Raw genomic sequence first — 17,520 nt, forward strand, 5'->3', positions numbered from 1 at the left:
CCCATCCCCACCCCTCACCGGGCCTCATTCTGCCTGTCTCTACAATGATGCTTCCAGGCTGGCTGATCCGTAAGGCCTGCTAGTTCAGCCCGCCTTTAGTCTCTTCCTACTTCCTCTCCATCCCAGGCCTCTGCATTGGTCACTCCTATCCAACCTCCTGGGGTGTCCCAGACCCTCCCCCGCATCCTGTCAGACCCTTTGCTGACCCTGTTCCTGTCCTTCCCTGTGGCCCAAGTCCAAGTTATGTCTGTCATGGACACTGTAGGTGGTTGGGGCTCCTAGGACTAAACTGGGGCCACTTGGGACACTTCCAAGTCATTCAGAGGCTGTTACTCAGATTGCCTGCCCCACACCCTCTGACCAGTCTAGATGTTCTCATTTCTAGTCAGACCATCTCTCTGGTATGTCCAAAGCCAATCTCTGCATCTTTCCCCAGACTTGCTCCTCTCTCAACCTCCCAGCCAGGGTGCCTCCAGTCAGCTGGTCACCTGGGCCTGGAACTCCGAGAATCACGGAGCCTGCTCTCCCTCCCTCCTTGCCCTCCTCCAATCCGCCACTCAGTCCTGGCCACCCCTCTGTGATATCCTGGGGGATCATCCACGTCTCCACTTCGTCAGCCTCACCTGTGTTCATACTTCATCTCCTCTCACCTGACCTTGAGAGCAGAGGGTGCCTCGACTCCATGCTCTCTGCCTTCAACCCACACTCCATGCAGCGCCAGAGAGGAAGTGCCAGTGGCAGCAAATCCAACCTCGTCACTCTCCTGCTCAAAACCCTCCCATGGCTCCCCACTGCCCTCAGGATAAAGTCTGCTCCTTGGCCTGGCATTCAAGCCTCTTCACGATCTGCCAGTCTCACCCACTCATCTCACACTGCTGTTCCGCTGACCACTGAGTGTTCAGCTCCCAGCTTTGGCTCAAGACATTCCTTCCACCTGGAAGGCTCCCTCCTTCCTAATCCTTAGATTCCTCCCCTTTTAATCGTCCGGAGAGTCCACAGTGGGAATCGACTTGCTATCCAGGGAGGATGGATAAACAAGGCTTTTCTCAGGGGGCATGTGTGTGTTTTTAGTCAGTCAACGTTTATCTATTTATCTGTGTACACACAGCCTTGTTTCAGAAAGGACTGGAGGTGGGCCATTCAACGTTTATTGAGTGCCAGCCCGGACCGCGAGTCCCCATATGGACATGCAGTCCGCGACGCTCCCACTCGCAGACCCGACCAGGGAACCAGAGCGCCAGGGCAGAGGGCTCCGGGGCGAGAGATCTCAGGAAGAAATGGGGATTTAGGGAGGTGGGAGGGTGGCTGGAGTGAGGGAACAGGAGAAGGGCATGAGAGGAGGCAGGAAGAGAGAGCACAGAAGGAGCAAGAGCTGTGGGTGGGGGAAGAGAGAACCACAGCTTCCCTCTGTGACCCCGGCTTGCGTTTGCCCAGGTCAGCTTCAAGACTCGTTTCCCTTTCCTCTTGCAACATCACTGGGTGAGGGACGGTGGGGTTGGAGGCAATGGGGGTGAAGACCATGGGAGCCACTTGGGTTTCGCTTCCCCATGGGAAGAAGCCTGCCTCCCCAGCTAGCCGGCAGCCCTGTGGGCACAGCACACTCCTGAGTTCCCAGTGCTCTTCCCATCCTCCATTCATCTCCTCTGTCCCAACCAGTCTGTGAATATGAATAGCCACATCCATGTCTTCAGGGAGGAAACGAAGGACCAGAATGTTGGTGACAGAGCAAGGACTCCAACCTGTGTTATCAGAGGCTAAAATCCTTCCTCTGCTAGTCCACGTGCCTTCTGCTCCTGAATCCTAGACAGCTGGACATGGCAAGGGGGCTTATGAAGTATGTGTTGGGTTGGCATAAGAGGGGTCCCCTCTCTGCACGTTCCAGGAAGGGAGGTACCACGGCCCAGGACTGACCTTCATGGGCTACTTTAGATACTGGTCCCACCTACATCTCCACCCAGCACTGGGGTGCAGCACACAGAGCCCAGCTGGGCACCAGGAGGCCTGGGCTTCAGCCCCGCCCGGCTTTGCCCTCACTTGCTGTGTGACTCAGGTCCAGGCCTCAGCCCCTTGCCCCTTCCCTTCTGCAAGCGAGGTGCTGAGCTACAGGGTCTGCAAGTCCCGAGGTCTCTGATCTCTGTGGCTTCTGGTTTCCACAGGATTTGGTCTGTCTGCCTGGAGAGGGTTGTCAGGCTGAGAGTAGGACGAGTTCTTGTCCATCCTGCTGGTCAGTACTGAGGGGGTCTCTCCGGGCCATGGGGATGGTGGCCAGGGTCAGGAGTCTAATTTTATCTGTTGTAGTCCAAGCTGGGGCTGGTCTGGCCCATTCCCCAACTGACCCCAACTGACCCCAATGCTGAGCTCAGGTTGAGCTGAGGCAGCTGTCAAGACAGCCCCAAAATTAGCCCCAACAGGGATAGGGAGGGGCACTGGCCCAGGCCTCAGGCTCCAATAGCCCCAAGGGACCCAGCCCTCACCTTACTCAAGGAGAGAGAGGTCGGCCAGAGTTCTGGCAGTGACCTTACCATGATGCTGGGTGGGGAGAGTCACAAACAAGTATGGACACATTTCAGGAGAGGGATTGAGGAGCAGGCACCCTCTGCCAGTTGCTGGGGCCCTGACGTGGTTGCCCTGACGTGGTTTCCCAGCCCCCAACCTGTCAGAGCCCTGGGAAGGACCAGGGACGGACCTTGCTATTTATACACTTTTACAACAGGGTTGAGGGATCCAACCTACCCTCCCAAGGCTGAGTTGGATAACCTCACACATTAGCGCCAACTCCCAGGCACAGGGGAGGAGCCGGGAGGTATCAACCTGCTGATAGGGTGCAGGTGGGAGACTCTAGGGCCATGCCCAAAGCCAGCCCCCCTCACCCAGGAATCGTTACCCACTTCCCTCCTCTCTACCCCGGCGTTCCGAGGACCTTATTAAAATGCAGATTCTGATTCAGAAGCTCTGGAGTGGGGTATGAGATTCTTCGATACTCTAACAAGGTCCCAGCTTGGTCTGCAGACCACACCTTGATCACAAATTTTACTTCTCAGCCAGATGGGTAGACCCCAGGGCCAGGCTCCCTGACTTCTTCTTCTTCTTCTTCTTCTTCTTCTTTTTTTTTTTTTTTAAGATTTAATTTATTGGGCGCCTGGGTGGCTCAGTTGGTTAAGCAACTGCCTTCGGCTCAGGTCATGATCCTGGAGTCCCGGGATCGAGTCTTGCATTGGGCTCCCTGCTCAGTGGGGAGTCTGCTTCTCCCTCTGACCCTCCCCCCCTCATGCTCTCTCTCTCTCTCTCGTTCTCTCTCTCAAATAAATAAATAAATTAAATCTTTTTAAAAAAAGATTTAATTTATTTATTTGACAGAGAACGAGAGAGAGAGAGAGTTCACAAGCAGGGGGAGAGGCAGAGGAAGAGGGAGAAGCAGGCTTCCGGCTGAGCAGGGAGCCAGATGCGGGGCTCGATCCCAGGACCCTGGGATCATGACCTGAGCTGAAGGCAGACACTTCACCAACTGAGCCACCCAGGTGCCCCACCCGGCCTTCTGTTGCCCAGGTATTCCCTACCTCCACCCCAGTAGGCACAGGAACATAAGCACCTGATACATAGAGCAGGTGGCTGATTTTTCCATTGTGGGCTCCTGCCTGGCTGGGTAGGTGTGCGTGGCAATCCTTGTGCCTCAGTGTATATGCCACACACAGCTGGTTCCATGTGTAGAGAGGGTACAAAGATACATGTGTCTAAGAATAATGACAAGTAGCGAAAAGTTTAGAAATAGCTAACCTTTATTGAGCACTCTGCCCAGGTAAGTTTCTAACAACGTGACATACGATATCTTATTTAAACTATTCTGATGAGATGAGAAAATGGAGGCTCACAGAGGTTAAGTGACTTACTCAAGATCACCTAGCTGATAAGCAGCAGTTGGGGCTGCCAGTCAGGCCTGGGCTCCACACAGGCGCACCTGTCCGCCAGCGCACCCAGTTTGGCGCAGGTGAGTTTGGGGGCGTGTGTGCACTTGGTGGGCAGGGGTATGTGCAGAAGTAAAGCGGCAGCAAGGATGAGTAGGTGAGGTAGGTGTTGTGCACAACAGTTCAGAGTACGTGCAAAAAGCAGGGTGCCTGGGTGGCTCAGATGGTTAAGCGTCTGCCTTCCGCTCAGGTCATGATCCCAGGGTCCTGGGATCGAGTCCCGCATCGGGCTCCCTGCTCCTTGGGAGCCTGCTTCTCTCTCTGCTTCTCTCTCTGCTTCTCTCTCTCTGCTTCTCTCTCTCTCTCCCTCTGTCTCTCATGAATAAATAAATAAAATCTTAAAAAAAAAAAAAGAAAGAAAGAAAGCAGGTGGGGAGAAGGAAGGAGACACGGGTGTGAGTCAGACCAGCCTGGGCTTGAGTCTTCACGCTGCAGGGCTAAGCTTTGACTTCCTCCTCTGTTAAATGAGTGTATAATGGTTGCCTTATGAGGTGCTGCTGTGAGAAAGAAATGTGATAGCAGATACAAAGTGACAGGCCCAGGGAAAGGCTCACCCACACAGTAGGTGCTCGGGATACGTGAGCTGGCCCTTCCTCCCCCTGGTGACTGGAATGCTTGGCCATTTGGGGAGTGGCTTCCAGCTTCACTGGATTAAGAGGAGGCCTTTGAGGGAAGGACAAGGAGAGGCAAGGCCAGTAGGGGCATGTTGGGGTCCCAGTGAGTGAACACCCCAGGGAGAGTCAGACATCCAGTCAGAGCTCAGAGCCTGGCCCACGGTCCCCTTTGTTGGCCGAGGCAGGAGGGGTTACCAGCCTGGAGACACTCCAACTTTGGAGAAGCCCTCTCAGGAAAACCAACACCTTGTCCCTTGACTCAACCCTCAGCTATGCCAGACACATCAGCCATCACGGTCCTCCACAGACCAGGTCCTCCCTCTGAGGGCCGCCGCGTATCCTCTGGGTTGGGCCGGAGGGACTTTGGAAGTCCCTGGTGACTCATTTTCTCTTCCTCCACCCACGACCCTAATGTTGCTCCTGGAGCTGGGGTGTCTCAGCAAATCTGCGGCCTCCTGTAGGCCTCTAAAAAGTGGGAGGTTGTTTTGGTAAGCATTAGTCTCTCCTGGGACCCAGAGTGGAGGGGCACGCACATGGATCCCGCGGGACCACCCAGAAGCAGGTGCGCGGAATGGACCCCAAGGACACATTGCTTATGAGAGTTGGCTAAAGGTGGGTCCAGATGGCTCACTGAATTCACCTCCTTCGTTTCCCATGTGAGGATCCTAAGGCCAAGAAATGGCCATCACCAGGCCAGGGTCACCAGGAGAAGGGACACAGAGCTCTCACCCCAGCCACCCACCCACGAAGCTGATGGGAGATTCCAGAGAGGCTGTGAAAGTCTCTGGCGCCCCCATGTGGCAAAAGGGAAGAAAGACAGGGCTGGGCGGAGGTTGGGGAAATCAGCTCCTTGGGTGGAGAGACTGCCCTGTGTGGAGGTGCCCCTCCTGGGTAATAGGCTGAGGGCTCTCTCCAGGTACACAGCCCCTGCCCCTACTGGTCACTCCAATCCAATATCTCCACCAGACTGGGAGCCCCCTCCCAAGAGTGGGGCGGTGTCCGATTCATCAAATCCCATGGGTATGCTGGGAGGGCATTGTGAGGGAGTGGTTTGGACTGAATTGAATTCAGTATAAATGGAAGGAAACAGTGGGGACTATGAACAAAGATTTATGCACAAGAATGTTCATAAATCCATGTCTGTAAAAACAGCACTTGTGTGACAATTGTTGAAGTGGGTGATGGGAACAAGGGTTCATTATACTATTCAATTCATTTTTGTGTGTGTTTGAAATGTTGTGAAACAAAAGAATTAATAGAAAACATAAAGGTCCAACAATAGGAATTTAAATAAATTATGATGCAGCTGTACAAAGGAATAACATCTAAAGACATTAAAAATGCTGCCATGGAGTTCTTTTGTTTTCAATTATAACAGATTTATTGAGGGGAGCCTGGCTGGCTCAGTTGGTACAGCATGCAACAGTTGACCTCAGGGTCATGAGTTCGAGCCCCACATTGGGTGTAGAGATTACTTTAAAATAAAAAATAACAGATTTATTGATATATGTCACATAACATATAATGTACCCACTTAAAATGTACAGTTCAATGGTTTTTAGTATATTCACAAAGTTTTGCAACCATCAGCATAATCAATTTCAGAACATTTTCATTACTCCACAGCAAATCCCCATACCCATCAGTCAATGGCTTGTCTTTTCACTGCTCATTTGCTCCCAAACCTCCTCTCCCCCAACCCAGCCCACAGATACACTTTCCGTCTCTATAGATTTGCCTTTCTGGACATTTAATGAACCATATAATATGTGGTCTTCTGTGTCTGACTTTTTACAGATCGCATAATGTTTTCTTTTTTTCTTTCTTTCTTTTTAAATACCACAGACTGGATGGCTTAAATTATAGACACTTATTTCCTCATAGTTCAGGAGTCTAGGCGTCCATGGTTTCTGGTTGAGGCCTCCCTTCCTAACGTGTAGACAGCCACTCTTCTCTCTGGATCCCCATCTGGCCTTCCCTCTGTGCAGGAAGGGGGGCGGGAGCTCTGGTGTCTTCCTCTTCTGGTAAGGACATCAGTCTTTTTTTTTTTTTTAAGATTTTATTTATTTATTTGAGAGAGAGAATGAGATAGAGCATGAGAGGGGGAAGGGTCAGAGGGAGAAGCAGACCCCTGCTGAGCAGGGAGCCCGATGTGGGACTTGATCCCGGGACTCCAGGATCATGACCTGAGCCGAAGGCAGTTGCTTAACCAACTGAGCCACCCAGGCGCCCCAGATCACATAATGTTTTCAAGGTTTATCCATGTTTTAGCATGTATCAGTACTTCATTAGTTTTAAAACTTTTTTAAAAAGTTTTATTAATTAAGTAATCTCTACACCCAACATGGGGCTCAAACTCATGACCCCAAGATCAAGAGTTGCAGGCTCCTTTGACTGAGCCAGCCAGGTGCCCCGTTACTCCATTCTTTTTTATGGCTGAATAATATATACCACATTGTATTTATCTACTCATTAGTTGGTGGACACTTGGGTTGTTTCCATTTTTCATCTATTATGAAAAATGATATCAACATTCATGTACAAGGTTTTGTCTTTAAAGATTTATTTAATTATTTGGGGGGTGGCAGAGGGAGAGAGAGAGAAAGTCTTAAGCAGACTCCTTACTGAGTGCAGAGCCCCATGTGGGGCTCAGTCTCACCACCCTGAGATCATGGCCTGAGCCAAAACCAAGAGTCGGATGCTTAATCAAATGCACCACCCAGGTGCCCCTCATGTACAGATTTTTGTATAGATGTATGTTTTCATTTCTCTTGAATATATGTCTACAAGTGAAGTTGCTGGATCATCTGATAACTCTATGCTTAACTATTTGAGGAAATGTCAGGCTATTTTCTAAAGGGAATGCACCATTTTACATTCCCACTGGCAGTGTATAAGGGTTCACATTGCTCCACATCCTTGCCACATTTGTTATTATCTGCCTTTTTATATTCTAGCCACCCTAATGGGTATGACCCATGTAACTTTTAGTGACATGGAAAATGTCCTTGGTATAACGTTAGATTTCTCTCTTTTTTTTTTTTAAAGCAGGCTTTGGAACTGTTTATACAGTATAGTCTTAACTCCTAAAATATATGTGTCCACAGAAATCAGACCAAGAAATAATCTATGAAAATATTAATATGGTTATCTGTGGGCAATTTGGGGTGATTTTTCTCCTTTTTAAGTTTTTGATAATGTGCACATTTTTTAAAGATTTTATATAATATAAATAAAATAATATATATTTATATAATATAAATAAAATAAAGATTTTATTTATTTATTTGAGAGAGAGCACACACATGATGGAGGGGGGGCAGAGGGAAAGAAAAGCAGACTCCCCACTGAGCAGGGAGCCTGATGCCAGTGATCCAGAGCTGAAGGCGCCCTGTGAACATGTATTGATAAGAAAAAATATAATATTATACAAGAAGGTAAAAGAAAATCAATAAGGGGCACCTGGGTGGCTCAGTCAGTTAAGCATCTGCCTTTGGCTCATGTCATGATCCCAGGACCCTGGGATCGTGCCCCGTATCAGGTTCCCTGCTGAGTGGGGAGCCTGCTTCTCCCTCTTCCCCCCTGCTCGTGCTCTCTCGCTCTCGCTCTCGCTCTCTCTCAAATAAATAAATAATTTTTTTTTTATTTTAGAGAGTGAGAAAGAGCATGAGAGGGGAGACGGTCAGAAGGTGAAGCAGACTCCCCATTGAGCAGGGAGCCCAATGCGGGACTCGATCCTGGGACTTCAGGATCATGACCTGAGCCGAAGGCAGTTGCTTAACCAACTGAGCCACCCAGGTGCCCAAACAAATTCTTTTTTTTGAAAAAAGAAAAAAAATCAATAAATATTAGAAAGAGATAATGCAAATGAATTAAAATAAAACATTCAAATGTATTGAATGAAGCTGATTACATGCCCAGTATATAGGATCTTGGGCAGTTGGAGGGAGGGTCTGAGTGGAGATGGGAGAGACAGAAGAATCAGGCCACTGATTCCAGAGTGAAGGTGTCCAGAAAAGGAACATCACTCTCAGTGGGAATCAGGGAGAGCTTCGTGGAGGAGACAACCCTGAAGCCAGCTGGACTCTGAAGTAAGAAGCAGATTTAGATTCACAGATATGGCAGGGGGGTGCAGATCTGATATGTCAGCACAGTCCTGACCTCTCTGCACATAGGGCACTGAGGTTGCAGACAAAGGCTCCGATGTCCCAACAGGCAGAGACAGTGGCCTGCACAAGCCTGGCTTTGCCCTAACTTGGGGTGACTGACTTTGCCCAGTGGGCTAAGGAAAGAGTATCCTAATCTGAAATGGCCATGATAACCTCCCTTAAGGGTTATTGTGAGCACTGAGTGAGATAAGAGTGTGGGGTAGCCTCCAGCACAGGCCTGGCCCACAGTGGTGAATGATTTGTTGCAAGTAAAGAGGGAGAGGCGAGGTTGATTCTAAGGATAGGATGATGATGGTTGGGGGGTGGGGGAGGGGTGTTCCAGCAAAAGCCGCAGGGATCCTGAGTCCTGTCTAGGGGTGGAATGCTGGAGGGAGGGGCACCAAGCCCTTTTACAATAAAGGAGTTACCCCAGTAAAGACACAAATAGCCTCCTGGGAGAGAGGCCAAGCCCCTATGGTGTCTACGTTCACCAGCTAAGCCCAAAGATGGCAGAACTGACTCAAGGTCACATAGGGAAATCCTGGCCTCCCAACTGAGGTCTCTTCTGCAGGAAGAGGCCCCCAGGCGCTGCAGTGGGATTAAGGGATTTGCATCTGAGCTCTGTGCATCCTCCCCAGCCACCTCTCAGGCAAATGGCCCCCTGTGATCTTGGAGTTGAAATAAAGCCAGAGGGCAGTTTTATTTTCTTCTTTTACTCCTCTATTTCTTCCCAGCCCTCCACAATGGGTATGTGCTACCTTTGTCACTGTACTCAGTGAAATATGTTACTGTTACTGTTTGTTAAAGAACATTTCCAGGACAGCTTGCTTAGACTTTGAGAAAAGTCAGTGTTACACAATTCTGTAACTTATTGTCAAATGTTTCTGGAGGGAAGAAAGTATCCAGGGAAATAAAGCAAATGTGGCAAATGATTAACAATTGATGCACTGTCAGCAAAGAGTATGTGGGTGTTAATGGTACTACTCTTTTAACTTTTCCATAGACTTGACATTTTTAAGAGAAGGTTTTGGAGAAAAAAGGCAAAATATAAAATACATACAGTGTGAACCAAAACTTGGAAGGAAGGAACACCAAGCAAAGAAACAAAATCTTTGTGACCTTGATTTAGGTCAAGAGTTTGTAGATACAATACCAGAAACATGATTCAGAAATGAAAAATATTGATAGGTTGGACTTCATCAAAATAAGGAACCTCTGCTATTTGAAAGACACTGTTAAGAAAATGAAAAGACAAGCCATTGACCGCTAACAACTATTGCAAATCACACATCCAAGAAAGGAGTTGTATCCAGCACATTTGTAATGAAACTAGAAATGAGAAACAGAAAAATAATTGGAAAAGTCCAAAATAAGTGGAGATTAACACACTTCCAAATAACACATGGATCAAAGAATCTCAAGAGAAATTTAAAAATATTTTTTATTAAAAAAAATATGAAAAAAAAAACTTACCAAAATCTGTGGGATGCAGCGAAAGCAGTGCTAGAGGGAAATCTATAGCATTGATATATTAGAAAGGAAGTGAGATCTAAAATCTGTATTCTAAGTTTCAGTTTAGGGGCGCCTGGGTGGCTCAGTTGGTTAAGCGACTGCCTTTGGCTCCGGTCATGATCCTGGAGTCCCTGGATCGAGTCCCACATCGGGATCCCTGCTCAGCCGGGAGTCTGCTTCACCCTCTGACCCGCCCCCCTCTCATGCTCTCTCTCTCATTCTCTTTCTCAAATAAATAAATAAATAAAATTTTTAAAAAAAAGTTTCAGTTTAGGAAACCAGAAAAAGAAGAGCAAATTAAATCCAAAGGAAGTGGAAGAAAGAAATTGGAGGAATTAGAGCAAAGGGGCACGTGGACAGTTCAGTCAGAAGAGCACGCAACTCTTGATCTTGGGGTTGTGAGTTTGAGCACCGTGTTGGGTGTAGAGATTACTTAAAAATAAAAATCTTAAAAAAAAGAATTAGAGGGTGCCTGGGTGGCTCAGTTGGTTAAGCGACTGCCTTCAGCTCAGATCATGATCCTGGAGTCCCGGGATTGAGTCCCACATCGGGGTCCCTGCTCGGTGGGGAATCTGCTTCTTCCTCTGACCTCTTCCCTCTCGTGCTCTCTATCTCTCATTCTCTCTCTCTCAAATAAATAAATAAAATCTTTAAAAAAAAAAGAATTAGAGCAAAAAATAAATTAAAAGGAAAACAGAAAATCAATAGGGGGAAAATCAATGAACTCAAATCCTGGGTTGTTGAAAAGATCAGTAAATTGATACACTTGTAGCTAAGCTAACCAAGAAGAGAAGAGAGAGGCCATAAATTACCAATATTAGAAACGAAAGGGAGGAATTCACTACAGATTCTAAGGACATTAAAAGGATACTAAAGGAATATTGTGAACAACTATGTCCACAAATTTGATAACCTAGATGAAATGGACCAATTCCTTGAAAGATCTGAATCGGCCTATATTCAAGAAATTGAATCAATACTTAATAACCTTTCTAAACAGAAGACAACAGGCCCAGATGGGTTCACTGGTGAATTCCACCAAACATTTAAGGAAAGAATTATACCAATTCTTTACAATGTCTTTCAGAGGATAGAAGCAGAGAGAATACTTCCTAACTCAGTCTGTGGGGCCAGCATCATCCTAATACAAAAACCGGACAAAGACATCATAAGAAAAGGAAAACTACAGACCAATCTCTCTCATGAGCACAGATGCAAGATGCTCAAACACATTATTCATTAGTTATGAGGGAAATGCAAATTAAAACCACAATGAGATGCCACTACACTTCTATTAGAATGGCTAAAAATTTTTAAAGTTATCGTATTGAGTGTCGGTGAAGATATGGAGCAACTAGAACTCTCAGACACCATTGGCAAGAAGGTAATATGGTACAACCACTCTGGAAAACCTACCATATAACCCAGCCATTTCACTTCTAGGCATTAACTCAGGAGAAATGAAAGCATATGTCCAAACAAAGACTTGTATGCAAATATTCACAGCAGTTTTATTTGTAGTATTTCAAACAACAAGAAACAACCCAATGTCCATCAATGGATAAATGGATAAATGAAGTGTGGCACATATAAACAATGGAATACTACTTGGCCATAAAAAGTAATGAGCTGGTGGCCAACTTTCGGATGGTGGTGCGAGGAGCCCTGCAGAGCCTCTTCCCAGTGGAACAACCATAACTGTTAGAAATGTTATGTATATATTCCCTAGAAATCGTCCTAAGAGCATACAGCAAATGAAGGAATGTTCATTCAGGAAAATCTACTAAATCTTGGTAAGAAAAGTGAGTTTGTAGCATTTGAGCCATGCTTCACTCTCTCCCTGCCCCCATCACCTCAACTGGGTGGAGGCTCCGATGGAAGCAGGTGAAGCTAAGAACACAGGGTTCCTTCCCCTTCCAGCTCCCAGAAGCAGGTTCTGTTATCTTCCTGGGACAGGAAGGCCGCCAGCATTTCTCATCCTCTCAGCTCTGTGCTGCGGGGACAGTTGGTGCCGCATGCAAAAGAACACCGCTGAATGCATCCTTTTTACCACGTAACAAAAGTTAATTCAAAATAGATTAAATACTGAAATATAAGAGCTAAAAGCTTTATGCTTTTAGAAGAAAACCCAGGAGTAAGTCTTTAGGACCTTGGATTTGGCAACAGATTCTTAGATAGGACACCAAAAGCACAATTGACAACAACAAGAATATACAAATTGAACATCATCAAAATGAAACCTGTTAGTGCTTCAAGGAATACCATCAAGAACATGAAAAGACAACCCACAGAAGGGGGGGAAATATTTGCAAATCACATATATGAGATCAGGGACTTGGATCTAGAATATATAAAAAAGATTACAATTGAGTAATTAACAACAACAACAACAACAAAACACCAACCCAGAAGGTGCAGGTCCGAGAGGCCAGGCTCTGCGGTACCCTTTGCAGGAGCCCCAGCGGCAGCCATGCCTGCCGGTCCAGCCCGTTGTTTACTGTTTAGCGGCTGCACAAACACAGTCCTTATGCCCCAAAGAAAGTCTCCAGAGAATACAGAGGGCAAAGGTGAATCCAAAGCAACGAAATCCTCTGCCAGATTGTCAGCGAAACTTGCACCACCAAAACCTGAGCCTAACCAAGAAAGCCATCTGCACACAAAGAACCGGGAACGAAGACTAACAAAGGTACTAAAAGGAAAGAGGGAGAGCACGAAGCTGGAAAGGAAGGTCCTGCGCCATCTGAAAATGGTGAAACCAAAGCAGAAGGTGCACAGAAAACAACCTGTAGATCACAAGGTAGAATGAATTGTGAAAAATTGGAGTTGATTTTATGTCCCACTTGGGACGACTTTGAAAAGCTATGTTTAGGGGCGCCTGGGTGGCTCAGTCGTTAAGCGTCTGCCTTCGGCTCAGGTCATGATCCCAGGGTCCTAGGATTGAGCCCCACGTCGGGCTCCCTGCCCCATGGGAAGCCTGCTTCTCCCTCTCCCACTCCCCCTGCTTGTGTTCCCTCTCTTACTGTGTATCTCTGTCAAATAAATAAATCTTTAAAAAAAAAAAAAAGAAAAGCTATGTTTACCAAGGATTTTGTAATGCTAAGTTTTAGGACACTACTAGTTGGCATACAAAGATATATAATGATGGATATTGTACCTTTTTATAATCGTGCCTTTTGGAAATTTCCATCATCCTCAAGTAAAATAAATTTCAATTTGATATTGGAAGCTGTGTGCAAAATTGATGCAATGTTCCATGCACCTGATTTAAAAATTGAGACCTGTACATACTGTGGTATTTCTACTGTGCGTATTTGAATTTTTCACACAGTTTTTCCAGAGCAGTAATCAGTGGTGCTTTTTAATCTAGATTTCATGTAATTTTAATGAAACATGGATAGTTGTGGCCATCTGCTGACTATTTGTGGTTTAAAATAAAAGGTTTTCTTGCCTGCAAAAAGAAACAAATAAATAACCCAATTTAAAAAAATGGGCAAAAGATTTAACTAAATATTTTCCCAAAGAGGATGGAAAATAAATGAATAGATAAATAAACAATAAACACAAGAAAAGATTCTTTTTTTAAAAGATTTTATTTATTTGTCAGAGAAAGAGAGAGAGGGGGCGGCAGGCAGAGGGAGAAGCAGGCTCCCTGCTGAGCATGGAGCCCCTTGTGGGACTTGATCCCAGGACCCTGGAATCATGACCTGAGCCAAAAGCAGATGCTTAACTGACTGAGCCACCCAGGCATCCCCCAAGAAAAGATTCTTGATATCATTAGTTATCAAGGAGATGCAAACCAAAACCACAATGAGATACATCTTAACCTTAAGGATGGTCATAATAAAAAAGTCAGACATCCAGATGGCTAACAGACACATGAAAAGATGCTCAACATCATTCGGCATCAAGGAAATACAAATCAAAACCACGATGAGATACTACCTCACACATGTCAGATGGTAAAAATTAACAACACAGGAAACAATGGATGTTGGTGATGGTACAGAGAAAGGGGACACTGTCGGTGGGAATGCAAACTGGTGCAGCCACTCTGGAAAACAGTATGGAGGTTCCTCAAAAAGTTAAAAATAGAACTGCCCTAGGATCCAACTATTGCACTACTAGGTATTTATCCAAAGGATACAAAAACACAGATTCAAAGGGGTACATGCAGCCTAATGTTTATAGCAGCATTATCAACAATAGCCAAACTATGGAAAAAGCCTAAGTGTCCATTGACTGATGAATGGATAAAGAAGATGTGGTATGTATGAATATATATATATATATATACATATAATGGAATATATATATAATGGAATATATATAGTTAGATAGATATAATGGAATATTACCCAGCTATCAAAAAGAATGAAATCTTGCCATTTGCAGTGACGTGGATGGAGCTGGAGTGTATTATGTTAAGTGAAATAAGTCAGTCAGAAAAGACAAATACCATATGATTTCACTCATATGTGGAATTTAAGAAACAAAACAGATGAACATATGGGAAGGGGGACAAAAAAGTGTGTGGGGGGAAACAAACCGAAGAGACTCTTAACAATAGAGAACAAATTGAAGGTTGCTGGAGGGGAGGTGGGTGGGGGATGGGCTAAATAGGTGATGGGTTTTAAGGAGGGCACTTGTGATGAGCACTGGGTGTTGTATGTAAGTGATGAATCACTGAAATCTACTCCTGAAGCCAGAAATACCCTATATGTTAACTAACTAGAATTTACATTACAATTTGGAAGGAAAAAAAAGTCAGAAACAAATGCTGGGGAGGATGTGTAGAAATCAGAATCCTAAAAGATTGCTGGTTGGAATGTGAAATGATACAACTGCTTTGAAAAACAGCTTAGTTCCTCACAGTTAAACAGAGTTATCACGTGACTTAGCAATTCCTCTTCTAGGTATCTACCCAGGAGAAATTGAAATGTATGTTTATGCAAAAACAAGCAAAAATGTTCATGGCAGCATTATTCATAATAGCTAAAATGTAGAAACAACCCAAATGTCCATCAACTGATGGATAGATAAACAAAATGTGGTATATCCATACAATGCAATATTATTCGGCCATAAAAAGGAATGAAGTACTGATACATGCTAAAACACGGATGAAGCTTTAAAACATTATGCTACATGGGAAAAGTCACAAAAGACTGCATACTACATAATTCCATTTATTTTTTTAAAGTTTTTAAAAAATTTATTTAAGTAATCTCTACACCCAACATGGGGCTCGAACTCACAACCCCAAGATCAAGAGTCTCATGCTCTTCTGAATGAGCCAGCCAGGCACCCCATATATTCCATTTATATAAAATGTTCACAATAGGTAAATCTATAGAGTTAGAAAGTAGATTTGTGGTTGCTTAGGACTATGGGGTGATAGCTAAAAGGTACAGGACTTTTTTTTTTTTGAGATGATGGAAATATTCTAAAATGGATTGTAGTGACAGGTTGTATATATCTATGAATATTCTAAAAACCATAGAATTGTATATTCTTTTTTTTAAGATTTTATTTACTTATTTGACTGAGAGAAAGAGAGAGAGAGAGAGCACACAGCAGGGGGGGAGCGGGAGAGGGAGAAGCAGACTCCCCGCTGAGCAGGGAGCCCGATGTGGGACTCAATCCTAGGACCCTGGGATCATGACCTGAGCCAAAGGCAGATGCTTAACCGACTGAGCCACCTAGATGCCCCTGAATTGTATATTCTAAATGAGTGAGCTAAATGATAAGTGAATTATATCTCATGGAGATGTTATTTTTAAAATGCCATATATATTAGGAATCTTTAAAAAAATTTTTTTTAAAGATTTCATTTATTCATTTGACAGAGAGAGAGCACAAGCAGGGGGGAGGGGCAGAGGGAGCGGGAGAAGTGGGCTCCCCGCTGAGCAGGAAGCCAGATTCGGGGCTCGATCCCAGGACCCTGGGTTCACAACCTGAGCCAAAGGCAGACACTCAGACACTGAGCCACCTAGGCACCCCAGGAATCTTTTAATTGAAAGGAAAAATGCCAAAATGCCAACAGGGGGTAGCTCAAGGTGGTAAGATTACAGATTATTTTCTTTTGTGATTTTTCCTATTTGAGGGAGAAAAAAGTGTTTTCCTGAGAACAAAGAGACCAATAATCAAATGCGATGAGTGAACATTGATCAGATCCTGGATCCCTCCCCATCCCTCCCAAATGCAGATGTAAAATACATTTGGGGAAAATTGGGAGAAATATGAGTATGGACTGGACATTAGATGATAGTATGAAATCATTCATCCTTTTCTCAGGATTGTGAGGATGACTGTAGGCAACCGTTCTCAGGAGCTGCATGCTCAGGTGTTAAGTGTCATCTAGTGTCACGGTATCTGCAACTTACTTTCAAATGGTTCAGATTTTTTTTTTTTTTAAGAAGGCTCCACGCCCAATGAGGGGCTTAAATTCATGACCCTGAGAGTAAGAGTCGCATGCTTTACCAACTTATTTATTTTAGATAGGGGGGAGGGGCAGCAGGAGAGGGAGAGAGAGAATCCCAAGCAGACTCCTCGCTGAGCGTGGAGCCTGATGCTGGGCTCTATCTCATGACCCTGAGATCACAACCTGAGCCAAAACCAAGAGTCAGATGCTTAACTGACTGCGCCACCCAGGTACACCAGTTCAGATTTTTTAAAAAAGAGAAAGCAATAAGGTGAATAAGGCAAATCATTAATTGTTGAATCCAGGGGGGCATATGGATGCTTGTTGTATACTTTTCTTCTTTCCTTTGTAGTTTACATTTTCTTAAAAAAAAAAAATGGAGAGAAACATAATAAACAAATCTTCTCGCACGGCACACAGTAGAGCCTCTCTGGGCTCAGGAAAGTAGAAAAAGACCTGAGGCCTTGGGGAGGGCAGCAGGGGGGGCAAGATCTGGATCCTGGAGCTTTCCCTTCTGGAAGGGATGTGCCCAGAGGGATGGGCAATGGGAAGAAGCCTCTTTAGCTGGCATCAACCCATGTTAGCAAGGTGGCTTTATATGCATTTTCTCATTTAATCCTCACCACATCTCCACAGGGTGGGAACTGTTATTATGCCCATGTAACAGTTGAGGAACTTGAGACCAGAGTTCAGTAACTACTCGGAGATTCTTCCCCTTGTCCAAGGACTATGCCTGGACTCCCTGGAGGCCAGAGGGATCATAGGATTGTGTCCCTAGGATCAGCCTGTGGGCAGCCTGACCTAGCCCTTGGCCTTGGGGAAGAAGAGGGGCGCCGGAAATCAGGACCTCAGCTGGGTAGGTT

This window comes from Zalophus californianus, chromosome 11, assembly GCF_009762305.2.
Source record: "Zalophus californianus isolate mZalCal1 chromosome 11, mZalCal1.pri.v2, whole genome shotgun sequence".
NCBI classification, from domain to species: domain Eukaryota; kingdom Metazoa; phylum Chordata; class Mammalia; order Carnivora; family Otariidae; genus Zalophus; species Zalophus californianus.